The sequence below is a fragment of the Strongylocentrotus purpuratus genome, unplaced genomic scaffold (genome assembly GCF_000002235.5).
Source record: "Strongylocentrotus purpuratus isolate Spur 01 unplaced genomic scaffold, Spur_5.0 spur5_scaffold_4, whole genome shotgun sequence".
NCBI classification, from domain to species: Eukaryota; Metazoa; Echinodermata; class Echinoidea; order Camarodonta; family Strongylocentrotidae; genus Strongylocentrotus; species Strongylocentrotus purpuratus.
In genome coordinates this window covers 26,558,951-26,572,591 of record NW_022145610.1, presented here as the reverse complement: position 1 = coordinate 26,572,591, position 13,641 = coordinate 26,558,951, and positions in this window count along the sequence as shown.

Sequence of the window (13,641 nt, the reverse complement as noted above, 5' to 3'; positions counted from 1 at the left end):
CCCGACACCATGTGTGTTGTCCCATATATAGCTTTCTATGTGAGTTCTTGTTACTTTACCAAGACTCGGTCAAATTTATTATGATTTTGATGACTCCAGAACCTTGCAGTGCACACCGATACTTACATGCTACATGATCAACTGTTTCTGATCCTTTCCACACCTTTTCTTTCACAATGCAATCGCATTACCAGTACTAAAGTTTATCTTTAATGAAACCAGGTTCTGAAATGAGGCACATTAGGATTTTATTTTATTTTATTTTAGTTTGAAATTATATTGTGTCCTTTTTACTTATAGATAGTAAGACAGCTTTATCAAATAAATATCCATGAAACCTAGATCATTATGTTCTCCAATAATGATTTTGGTTAAATATGGTATGAACCATTCATATACAAAATGTCCTCTTTCTCGTTATATACAAGAAAATTTATAAGGAGCATGAGCAGCTGAACCAAGAATTCTGCAAAGCGGCACCACCTACCGAAATATCAATGGACACGCTGAACGAGGACCTCAGGATCGTGTGCTCTTACGATACAAAAGAAATAGAGGAGAAGGTTAGTTCGACTTAGGTTTATATAGACAAAGCTGTACTAATGATCGGCATTTATCATGTAATTTTTAAGTCAAATTATCTTTCTAGATATACAAGTATATGTTGTTGGTGTGTGTCCCAAATAATAATAGCAGCATCGTCATATCTTGATCACAAAATAAGAAAACAGTGCGCACGGATTTGTGTAGGCATACATTGGACTGTGCAAACATGTGCTACCAGATAAACTAATCCTTGCCAAATATATACGAACATTTCAGGTTAAACTACACTGGAATAAAACGAATGTAAAGACCTCCCAAATTGTCATTATTGTTACCGGTACTCAACGCTTTATGAAACTTAATGAAATTTGATGGATTTATTGGCAGAGGTTTTGTGAAAATAAATGATGCAAATATCATTATTCGAATTATCTGAGGTCAGTGGCAACTTACGGGACATATTATATAATATGTACAAAATATTAAAAGAAGATACCCCTATGTAATCTGTGATTCGTATAGATTGCTCACACAAGGCTGCGGGGAAGGAAGTCTAACAATACAAGCTTTGAGTTGGAATTCACCAAGGAGGATTACGGTTCAAAGAACATCACAATAACTCTTTTTCAAGGGTCAAATAAACTGGAGACTAAAAGGTTCACAGTTGAGATGAAAGGTAATTTAATATTTATCTACCTATGACTATGAGTAACTAAATTATTATTAATTGATTACGATTGCGGTTAAAAGTCAAATAATAATCAACATTGTTTAATGGATCATGTATCATAGCAATAGTTCTCATCTTGGAAAATTTAAATTGCATTGTTCTTCATGTTTACCTTCAGTAATGTTGAAATGAATCCTGTGTAAACATTTCATTTCAAACGTATAATATCCTATAAGACATCATGAAGCAAAATATATATTTATGATTTATACAATACGATTCTAATTTGACTCATGAGTAATCATCTCTCCCTACTTTACGTTGTAGAACCTGAGCCCACCATACCTCAGCAGGTTGCTACCGAGTGAGTATTTCAAAGATAATACGTTCGATCCCTTGGTTTCATTGGGGACATGATCTATTCGGCAGTTGTGGGCATTTCGTATAAAATGTTTTACCTTTTGTAAGTGCAGTAATCCAACTGGCAATGCAGCCTTCCTTAACAAATATTGGTGCTAGATTACATGGAAACTGGGAACAATTTTGTTGTAATTGTTTGGCCATTGGGCTCGTCAAATTTCATGGAGAATTCAGGAGCAAAAATAGGATTGAGGTTGGTACCTTAGATATGTTAAACAAGAAAAGGAGATTGCAGTAAATAACTTTCATGCACATTAAGCGTGTGCTTTCGGATTGTCTCACCCGTGGAAATATAAATTATTCCTTCTTATCGACGCAGATATTTAGGCTATAAAACCGCTTTTGCAACATATTAGGATTAAGTCCAATAAGCTGTTGACTTTTTTTCAACAGTTTTCAAGAGCAAGTGAAAAAAACATTTTGAAAGTTTTAAGTCGGAAGTAATTTATTATTCGTTGAGTCTGGTAAATCATGATATTCTGGTCACTGTAATGTGAGCATCCCACTATAATGACATAAACGATGTAATCTTGCAATTCGTTTAAGTCATTTAGTGTAACAACCTTTGTGTAGGATAGGCCTACTTGTGCGTGAACATCATTCCCCTTCCGGGATACATACAACAATACGTTGAAAAGGGGGAAATGTGTGTGACATCTATTCTTAATATTTTTGCAAGAAAAAATGGTTCATTCAAGTGACATTGACGAGACGTAATATTTCAACAAGTCAAAGTAACAATAATAACTGTCTTGCTTGATTTTATTTCCTGTGAAATTTTCCAGGAGTAGAGCGAGGGAGCCCGATCGATCGCTAATTATAAGGGGATTACTTTATTATAATGAATATTTGAAATATCTGTTGGTGCCTATGGTAAAGATTATGTTGAAAAATTAATATGCTGTTGGTAACGTATTTTTTTTTCTTCTTTTCTTTTCTCCTTTATCATTTAAAGTCGAGTCTTAACGACATCTTTTGAGGGCTGTGAGACAACTAACGAGGAAGAAATTAAATTGGTGGAACTATCTGAAGAGATCCCTGATGATTTAGTAGTAAAGTTAAGCATAAAGTTGAAGTTTTCAAACACTAAGGCAAACCGATTTAATGGCATAAATAAGGCACGCACAGGAAGTGATAGCCCGGGCACTCTTATGATGCTACAAGAGTGGCTAAGGAAAACAAAACCACATAAGCGAAATGAAACGCTAGAGCAGGCTCTAATGTATTGCGATTTGGCATCATATGTCGAAACATACATTCCAATTACAGAAGTAATCCCATCTGTATCAGATGATGTGGATGAAGAAGATGAAGCCGAACGGTCTACACTCACGCGGCTGGTACAGCAACCTGGTTTGGAAAGACCAATTTCATCTGGTTTGGGAATGGTCTCATTCAAGAATAGGCATTACCGACTCGACCGCACTACTAAGAGTCAGAGAGACAGTAGGAAACAGTCTGTTAACGGTCGCTTCTCTCTTACAGATTGAAATTACTCACAATATGACGTACAATTTGCCAGTGAGGTACTGCACAAGCTGTTTTTGTGATGTATTGTAAGTTGTCATACCAACGTTTATACATTGTACATATGAAGGTTTATTTACTATTTTTGCACTCCATCCTGTCTGAACTCCGTTTTTACTAATTATTTTCCATACTGTTTAGATGGTTTCTCAATGAAAACAGTGCGTATTTAATTCGATGACATTATTCACTCCTTGCGTTGTAATAAAATGGCATTAAATACCCATTTTGTTCAATTACCTTTGAATGCCTAGGAGTAGAATAAAATCGGAGGGGATATGACCTGGGTTTGTATATAGACTACTTAAATAACCTTCTACTTTCATGAAAACTAAAAACACATAATTTGTTCAAAGTCCAGATATACAGGTAGGCTATATTTATAAACAGCCATTGATAAAGCAATACATAGATGCTTCCTCAGCACCTGCTTCCCCTATGACTTAATATCTCGCTGATGATACCAGACACATCATCAATCTTCACCGGCATCATTTGCCATTAAATATATCTACCGGGTATACCTATTATTGATTTTAACAACAAATTCAGTTGTTCAGTGTTTGATTGAATCAAATGGTAATTTTCTATTGTTTACGTATAGTGGTGCAGAAGGATGCTTTAGAGGATTCCGGTTTCTTTCTACAAAATTAATGATCATGCTGATGCAATTCATTAGATTATTGATAAATTGTTTATGGCTACATTATAACGTGCTCAGGTAATTGCAGTTGTGTCTCGGTATGTTTATCCTTCAATATATGTATTGTCTTTGTTTAAACAGGGGATTTTTAATGGAAGTTGGTAGTTTCGCATATGATCATATACTCGATCAGGTTTTCGATCCGTAAACCTTTCTTCATTTTTTATAAAGTTTGACAGTGGCTGATCCAGGGGGGGGGGGCCGGGGGCCCTGCCCCCCCCCCCCGGAGGAAAAGTGTAAAAACAAGTTAATTTTACCCTTTTTTTTAGATGCCCCCCCTCCCCCTGGTGCTCAAGGGGGGAGGGGGTGGGGGTGCGATTTTTAATATTTTAAACTCACTCCCCCCCCCCTCACTGAGCGAATTATCGGTCGGCTGTTTCGCCACTAAATATTTTCACATGAATTTGGCCCCCGCCCCTGTAGTTTGATATGATGCATTTCCGAGCTTCTTTAGTTCTTTGTAGATGGGAGAGAGCTTCTTTCTAGGACTTCCAACTGAAAGATGTTCTGTTTTAGTTTTACACAGTCAGAGGATGGGTAGTGGCTTGTTTCTCATTACCCTATATTATGCCTTTGAAAATATATGTCCTTTTTACTTCGTCATAAGTTAAAGTTCTATTACCTTACTTATGATATATATCTTCAGTATACATGTATCCTTTTTATGTCATGATTATTCTGCCTGGCCATTCTGGTAGTGTATGTAAAGTAGTCATTGCTTGTAGGAAGCTTATTAGTTCCTGACCAAATTTGTTCTATGTACTGCAGCCTTAAATTATGTTACTGTCATCTTTTACATAGTCAGAGAATTTCATGAGCGGGTTATTTTCATCTGTCTTTAAGACAATTTTAACAATTTACATATGAGACAGAAAATCATGTCCGTGTTGATGACCTTCCTGTTACTACATTTACAAGTATCTCAATTGTAAGTGTAGATGGTATATAACGTTGACACATAATATTGAATATTAATTCTTTCTGTGCACTACAAATTCACGTGTCTTTTACTTATCATTCCCAGTGTGTATATCTACTATGTTGTAATAGGTAGGCCAACCAGGGGCGGCGATCCGGGGGGGGGGGGCCTCAATTTGTTTAGGGGGGATCGTCGTCCCCCCTGGAAAATTTGAAAAAGTGCACACACAAAAAATGTATATCAAAATACTGACTAAAGACTGCAACACACTTTTAGGCTCTGGAGGGCCCAAGAGTTCACATATGGAAACGTTTACTACGTATTTGTCTCATAAAAGAATTTTACCACGAACTGACTCCCACACGGTGTTGAGTGCTCAGGGGTCACAGGCCACTGGCTTCATCGGGCAGGTAGTTCCATTATGTGAATGGGTAAATTAACTATTACAAAATGAGGGGACACATTACATTGTACAATAGGGACACACATTGTTTTTATTGTGCAGAACATACTTTTTTATTGACTTACTTATTGCATGAAACTATAAAACCAAAATGAAATTTGCGTTCTGGCAATTGGAGTACAAAGAATGATAGCAGGTGAATGAAATGCTTCAACAGCAACACAAACACCTGGGAAGCTAGGAAGCATCCATAAATTTGAATAATTTAGTTGATAAATGACTCCGCATGTGGACGTTTGTTGGAGCAGAAAGCAGTAGATTCTTAACAACACGAACCCATTTAACAGAATGTCGGAACGTAAATTAAATTCGGCGCGGTTGGAAAATGCATCTTTCTACCCTGTGACATTAATGTTACGATCCAGTAAATTATAACAGTTTAATGGCTCTTATTTTAAAATTACTCATTATATAGAAACCACAACTTCAGTGGTATCAGAAAAAATATGTTATATCTTACAAATAATTAAAAAAAGATGTATAAACATTGTGAAAGTGTCGCATTTTACAATAAAAGACACCAATTTAGCGAAGATGACGTCATTAGTGCGCTTGCATCAGGGAATTCAAGGTTAAAAGGTCAATTCAGACGCTGATAAGTTATTGGTCGAGCCTTTTTGTTTCCTTTATTCCGATAAAATTATACAATCAATCAAAACAAGTTTGATACCAGAAGAAAGCTAACGATTATTATTTTCATTAACCGCTTGCCCCAAAGTCTCTTGACCACAGTGAAACGAGTGAGAGCTTGCGAGAGCGGCCAAAGTGTGATTGAAACTCGCTATTTGCTCTTCTCCAACGCAAAAAGAGACGACATTGTGCTGGATAAATGTATTTTTTCCGACAAAAGTACAGAAAATTTGCATATGGTCTTTTTATATTATACTTTATGAAATGTTACCCGAGTGACTTCCGGGCGCCCCAATGCTGGAAAGAAAAGCACATTTGGGAAAACTTCACTTTTCCATGGAAAAATGCTTATTTGTTCTATGCACGCAAGTCAGATTGAGCGGATGATACAACGTTTCCATATGCGTTAAGAATAATAAAAATGCAAAAATCTTCTCGCTCGGTCGCTACGGTCCTGGACCCCAACAGGGGCCCTAAGGCGGGCTCCCTAAATGCCTAAAACCCCTAAGTTTCATGGGGCTCCGCCTCTTGACCCCCGCCGGGGCTTTGCCTTTGAACCCTACGCCAAATACGTTCCATTGCTTCGCTCGCTTTGCTCTACCTGGTTGTAAATCCTCTAGCCCCGCCCCCTCCCCAATTGTTTTTGCTCATCACGCCACTGGCCCCTCTCGTTCACTATGATCCCTCGTCCCTCGCATTTCGCCCCCCCCCCCCCGGTCATGTAAAGAAATCGCTGCCCCCTGAGGCTAACTATACTGTAGTTTACAGTACTAACATATGTTTCCACTATATCTACAATCCATTATCTATACGCCGTTATACCAAAGTTGGTATAGGAAAAGGTATACGTATCTTCTTGCATGATGCAGTTGTTGTTAGTTATATTTTTGGCGTTCAGTCAAATTTGACTATTTACGCCTAGTCTAGTTCTTAAAGGGATGGTAATATCTTTCAGATGAGAGAAAATGGTGCCAAGGTAGTGATTTCAATGCTAGATGTTCAATTAAAGGTAATCTGAAAGTTTAAGTGAAAACGGACCATTATTGATGATAACAATCGGGAAAAACTGATCTGATCGATTCCTAAATTCTCCCAACTATATTATTGTAATTTAATTACATTTTAGGTAAATTCCAAACATTAAAGTGTATCATGGAAAACGGTTGGAAAATTTCAAAAATTGGTTGGGAGAATTGGCTTATGCCGAAAGGGTGGGTCGCGTCGGGGCGCGTTGACTTGAACGCGACCTTTGGTCCAAATTCAATAAATATTTTTAAAAGGCCAAATAAAAATAACATCCATTTCTTTGTATGTATAGAATTCTTTTTTGATGTTAACTAGTCATGCTTAACAGTCTTTACAAATGAAATAAAAAATAAATAAATAAATAACGGAGTAGGCCTACCACCTTAATGCACCCTTTCGGAATAAGCGGGCGGGGTGGGGGGGGGGGGGGGGGCTTTCTGAATTCCATACATAGAAAGAAATGGATATTATTTTTCGTTAATTTAATAAATAAACGCCTGATATGCAAGACTAAGTAAACACCTTTATTAGACATCTTAGATATCACAGTAAATTATTTGATTGTGTTTCTTGTTATTTATTGGTTTAATTCTTATAAACGCCTAACCTGCAAGACTACGTAAAAACTAGTTTGATTTAATTTTTAATCTGTTTCTATTTTGATTATTTGAATTTAAACGACCTAAATTTCTATTCCTTAAATTCTATTATAAACGACTGATGTGGAAGACTGGTCAACGCACCCTTTCGGCCAAACCGGGGGGGGGGGGGGGCTTTGGACGAATGGTCGCGTTCGACGCGACGCGACATTCCCAATGCACCCTTTCGGACAAGTTTTGGACCAATGGTCGCGTTCATGTCAACGCGACGCGACGCTACCCTACCCACCCTTTCGGCATAAGCCGGGAGAATTTACTGTTATAGGGGGTTGCACATTGACGCCTTCAAAGAAATCCATAAACATCTTTGTGGTTTGAGAATTTTTTCAGGACTTTTGCATTTTTAGAGAGTTAGTACAAGGAATAGTATCATTTCAAACAAAAAGTACGCAGTGTTTAAACCTTCAAAATGTTACCGATTCACTTCAATTCGCGTCAAGGTAGTCGAGTCGTAATAATTCCTAGTTTGGAAACTCTGTTCGCCTGTGCTTCGCTGGTCCACTGCTGGGGTCTGTATCGTCCCGGCTAACCCTTGCATGATACAGCTTACATCTGTTGTTTGTCTATAGTTTATCTATCATGAACAGTGCTCCCATTTGATTTGGTATACATGCACTTGTTTGTGTTTTCTGGGCCTTGAACCTGTTCATGACGATGAAGTATAAATTTCAAGCCCCCCCCCCCCCCCGGGTCGGAATGACCGCATGCGTGTTACCAAAATGTCCGGTAAAGGGGTACTTTTCACGCACCAAAGTCCGTCTCGTAGTACACAAAAATTGACTTTACACACCGGACTTAGAGGGTGTTTTCAAAAGGAGGGAACACGCATATGCGTACCCTAAATAACACTGAGTGGGGTGGGGGGGGGGGCGGGAGTTCAAGAAAGACAACACAATATTTTGTTATTTTATTTCTTGTTCATGTTGTGTACTCTGTATTTTTAAGCTAATATCTTTCCTGTGCATTTTACGTGGACAGGTTTATGTTTGCACTTTGATATTTTGTCATGACCTGCCAACATGTTTCTATCACATTGGCTAGGTTGAAACACTCTTATTTTAGGTACAAATATTGCAGTCACCATTATTCTATCGATGGTTTGCGATATAACTAGGATGATTTGGTTGTTTTAGGTTGTTTAGCCTTAAAGATAGTATGTCCCATTTGCAGGCCGAAATATAATACTAGTTTAGAACTTCCCTCAAAACGAAAGGGCTTGAAAATGTCTTTTAGTGGAAAAATAACGCCATTAGTGGTCGAATCGACTTAAATGATTGCAATCACTTAAGTAATAGTCTAATTTTCAGACCCTTGTACCGAATGGTCGTACGTTTTGTGCTGCACAAAGATTCAATCAGTTTAATTTTGGCCATTACAAGAAATGGGTCGTTGATTTAGACAAATGCTCATGAACCCTTTTAGACAGCTCATTTTATATATATGTTTATTACCAAAGAAAAAAAGGTCAGTCAGTCACTCAATAGTGTCTGACAGTGAAGTCTAGAAAGTAAACGGGTTTCCTGGCATAATTCGAATACTATAGGACACTGCTAACGTTTGAATTTCACAGATATAGACATACGTGACATGTTCATAATTCCTGCAAAGCTCTACAGAATTTGATGTTGGCTGCAAATGGGACATAGTACCTTTAAGGAAAATAGTGGTTGCATGTATATGATTGTTTATAGTACGTGGGAAGGGATTATCATTATAGTAGTGTTGTATTTTGTGGTGTTAAGGATGCTATGCCAATCAAATTAATTTCTTAAAGGTCAATTCCAAACTCTGATTAATGTAACATGTACATGAATGGTATAATCCATAATAATAGTATCAACTTGCCTTTTAGTTGTAATCATTGCTTAAGACTATTACACAACTGATCAAATCGTGTTTGCATATTACCCATACATGTCGTCTAACCGTTACAAGTGTTTTAGTCGCAAAGTTAAACCGTACATATATTTAGCCATTAGGGCCTATATATATTCTGTTTAGGGCCATTAAATTCAGTAGGCAATTAATTGTTTGCTCCAAAGTGTAAACGAGATTATCCTAGTTTTAAATACCAAATGAAAAGAAGTTGTAAGGAGAAAAGATGTTATCACGCCTTAATGCTATGTGTTATGTCGCCCTCTGTGATAAACTGTTTTTCATAGGTTTATGGTAAAGAGTTGATTGCGCCCCCTTTCGGCCGGCACCGTTTGTGTAAGCATGTCTAAATAAATGGCCCTGAAAACTCTAAATTATTGTGGCTGCTAGTCTTATTTTCTTTAATGACGTATGAGGAATCAGGAATCAATCAAAATACCCATGATGTCTTGAAAGTCAATAGGATTAACCAACAGTATTTTGTTCACGCTTTTTTACAATTTATTCAAAGTTGCTCGCAAACGGAAAATTCATTGTACATCGCTATCTATAATTATTGCTAAGTGCATATTGTTAATACGGGTTGAAGCATCCTTGAAATAAGATTGTTCAAGTTCATTTAATTATAAAATGGATGCAAAAGCTTGAGCTGTAGGCTGCTTAGGCAAAGAATGATTTTACATTAAAGATAATGTGGAGGGAATATAAAGCATAAACGGAAAGCAAGGATGACGAAAAGGGAATATCAAACATATTATGCGACCTTTGATATCCTTTTCCAGTATGATACACATTATATGATAGCGTTTATAGGGACAGTTGAGTTCTTGCTTAAGATCGCAAATGCCTTCAAAGTGCATGATTGTTGCTTTTATTCTTATTTATGAAATTTCGAGTGCCCTTGTAGGACCCCAAATTGCTATGAAGGTAATTTTAGACTCCAAAATGTGTGTAATTTAGATCAAATTCGATGATACTGATTTAGCCCCACTTTCAAAGAAATACGGTGACCGTTAATCAATTGATTAATCAATAGTAACAATACACGGGCCGGCTGGTTGTGCGTACTATAACCAACACGAAAAAGCCAACAAAAAGTAAATATTGACATTGGCTGGCATAAAACGTTTAAGGCGCTATTTCGTTTTTTCAACAGCTGGTTCAAAATTATCGAATATTTGTGGGGTCCAACAAATATTATAAATGCCTTAGTTCATGGATATTCTGGCCGTCTCTGAACCGATTTTGATCAAAGATGATTTAGTCATTTCAATTGTATGCTCTTTCAAATTTGACACTCAGTTTTTCTTTATCTCACAAACAACTTTATTTTGTGTGGCGCCTTCTATACCAAAACTCAACTATCCCTTTAAAGGTACTATGTCCCATTTGCAGGCCCCCAAAAATTAAAAGGTTACATTCCAACGGCATTTGAAAGATAATACTAATTTAAAACTTCCCCAACTAAAAGGGGGGCTTGAAAATGTCTTTAAGTGGGAAAATAACGAATATTAGCTGTTGAATCGACTTAGAGCCAGTAATTAATAGTCTGATTTTCAGACCATTGTACACTCTAAATGAAAACTGCTCAATGTTGAGTAAAATGGTACTCTTTTAAGTAGTCAAAAGGGAACCGCTCAACTTTTGAGTAAACTTTACTCAGCATGTGTTGAGTAACAAATCTACCTATCTGTTGAGGTACTATGTCCCATTTGCAGGCCCCCAAAAATTAAAAGGTTACATTCCAACGGCATTTGAAAGATAATACTAATTTAAAACTTCCCCAACTAAAAGGGGGGCTTGAAAATGTCTTTAAGTGGGAAAATAACGAATATTAGCTGTTGAATCGACTTAGAGCCAGTAATTAATAGTCTGATTTTCAGACCATTGTACACTCTAAATGAAAACTGCTCAATGTTGAGTAAAATGGTACTCTTTTAAGTAGTCAAAAGGGAACCGCTCAACTTTTGAGTAAACTTTACTCAGCATGTGTTGAGTAACAAATCTACCTATCTGTTGAGTAAAAATATTACTCAATAAAAGACTAAATCTCTACTCAGTTTGAATGAGTCAACCTTTACTCAATATTTACTCCGTTGTTGAGCGGTTCCCTTTTTTACTCAGCATCTGGGTAGAAACGTACTCAACTCATGTCGACTAAGAAACTGCTCATGAGTTGAGCCAAATCTTACTCAATTAACGAGTACATGTTTTGACTCAAATTGTTTGAGCGATTTTTTGCTCAAATATTGAGTATGATGTTTTCTGGGTAACGCTTAGTTGCTCAATCAATATTGAGTAAAAACATGTACTAAGTTATTAAGTACATCTTTTTACTCAATACTGATTAAAACAAAGGTGGATTCAACTAGGGTAGGGTTGTAACTTTTTGACTAAGGGTTTAACTAAACCGCTGATTAATATTGTTCTTTTTTAACAGCTGTTAAGTAACCATTATTTGTCAATAGAGAATATAAACCATAGATTTGCCTGATTTCTAAATTTAGCATTGATTTGAAGTTCTTCACTCACACACTATGCAAATAACATAAAGTCAACGACATTTTAAATTCAGTAACAAAATTTGTGGACTTTAATTTCCCAAATCAGTTTGAATCACAGTGTAAACATACATGAAATTAAAAACCTCTTTTGTCTACATCTTTTCTTTCTCGCTTCCTCACTTTGAATTCATAATATTGTTGAGGTAGATGTTCCCCTTTTCCTTCGTATTTTTGCTTTTGTTTTACATTCGGTATATACAAAATTTAGGATAAACATGTGACATAATACGTGTACTTATAATTATGTAAACGATACTGTTCTAAATTCTACTCTCGTTTTTGGAATGCAACTTATATCAATGTGCAATTCAGTAATATGTAACTGCGACGCATGATTCAATAAAAATACCATACCATACCATACCAAAAGTATGTAGTTTAAACATTTCAATTTAAAAAAATGTTACTTTATATCGCCACATCATTCAAGTTTTTGGCATCAATTCTATGTGTTAAATACCAGTAACATAATTTGTGGACTTTAATTTCCAAAATCAGTTTGAACCACAGTGAAAACTCAAAGTTCTCTCATCATACATGATATTAACAAGTATACGTGTTTAATACAAATACAATAAAGTAGGCTAGCTATTACCGGTCACTAAATTAATGCATGCACGCTCGCCCTTATAGAATTGCCCAAGTTCACAATCAAATTAATGACATCGACAGTGACAACAATAATTTCACAATGTTGATCAACACAGTGTCCTTGAAACTTGACTAAATATCACACGGTAGCTCTTTTAATATCATAATGAGGATTTCTTACCTAGAAATGTCGGTTGGAGCTGTTCCAAGCTCGATCCATGAGCTCAGAATTTCTTCCCAATGTGTCACATCTATCTCAGTTATTTTGCATCCACTATGAACATGACAGACAAAGAAAGCAGACAAAACATACAGTTCCTCAGGTAAACAAAGGAACATCCCTTCACTGCTATTATGTAGAAAGGTGAATATGCATGTGACACCTGTTCTACACATATACTGTATATTTTGTCCGCTTTCTTTGTCAGTCATATTCATATTGATCTCTCTGCACGCGCACATGCATGCACGAGACAGCTAATACACAACCGTAGTTTACTCAAAATTGACACAAACGAAGTTCTTACTCAATGTTGAGTCATTGATTTACTCTTTATCGAAGGTAACAAATTACTCGGGTGACGAGTACCACTAAAATTAAGGTCTTACTCCAGCTCGAGTACTGAATTGCTCATTTTGTTACTCAACTTGTTTTACTCGGCACAATTTACTCGCTGACATATGGGCCAAATTTATTATGACTTTGATGACTCCACAAACTTGCAGTGCACACCAATACTTACATGCTACATGATTAACTTTTTCTGATCCATTCCACACCTTTTCTTTAACAATGCAATCGCGTTACTATAACTCACCTTTATCTTTAACTACGATGACCTATTGCTGGTTGTAGAAATAAAAAAAGGTACTTCGAACAGCATGCAATGTGAGCTAGGCAGCGTTACATTTAGTTATCGAAGCATCCCTATCGAGGTAGAATGCCAAAGAACGCTATCAAAATTTCAGCACCTTTGGTACACGTATGTTGAATATTAATTCACCTTGTGTTATTTCCCCTTTGCCTGTCATCGTCCATATTTCTATG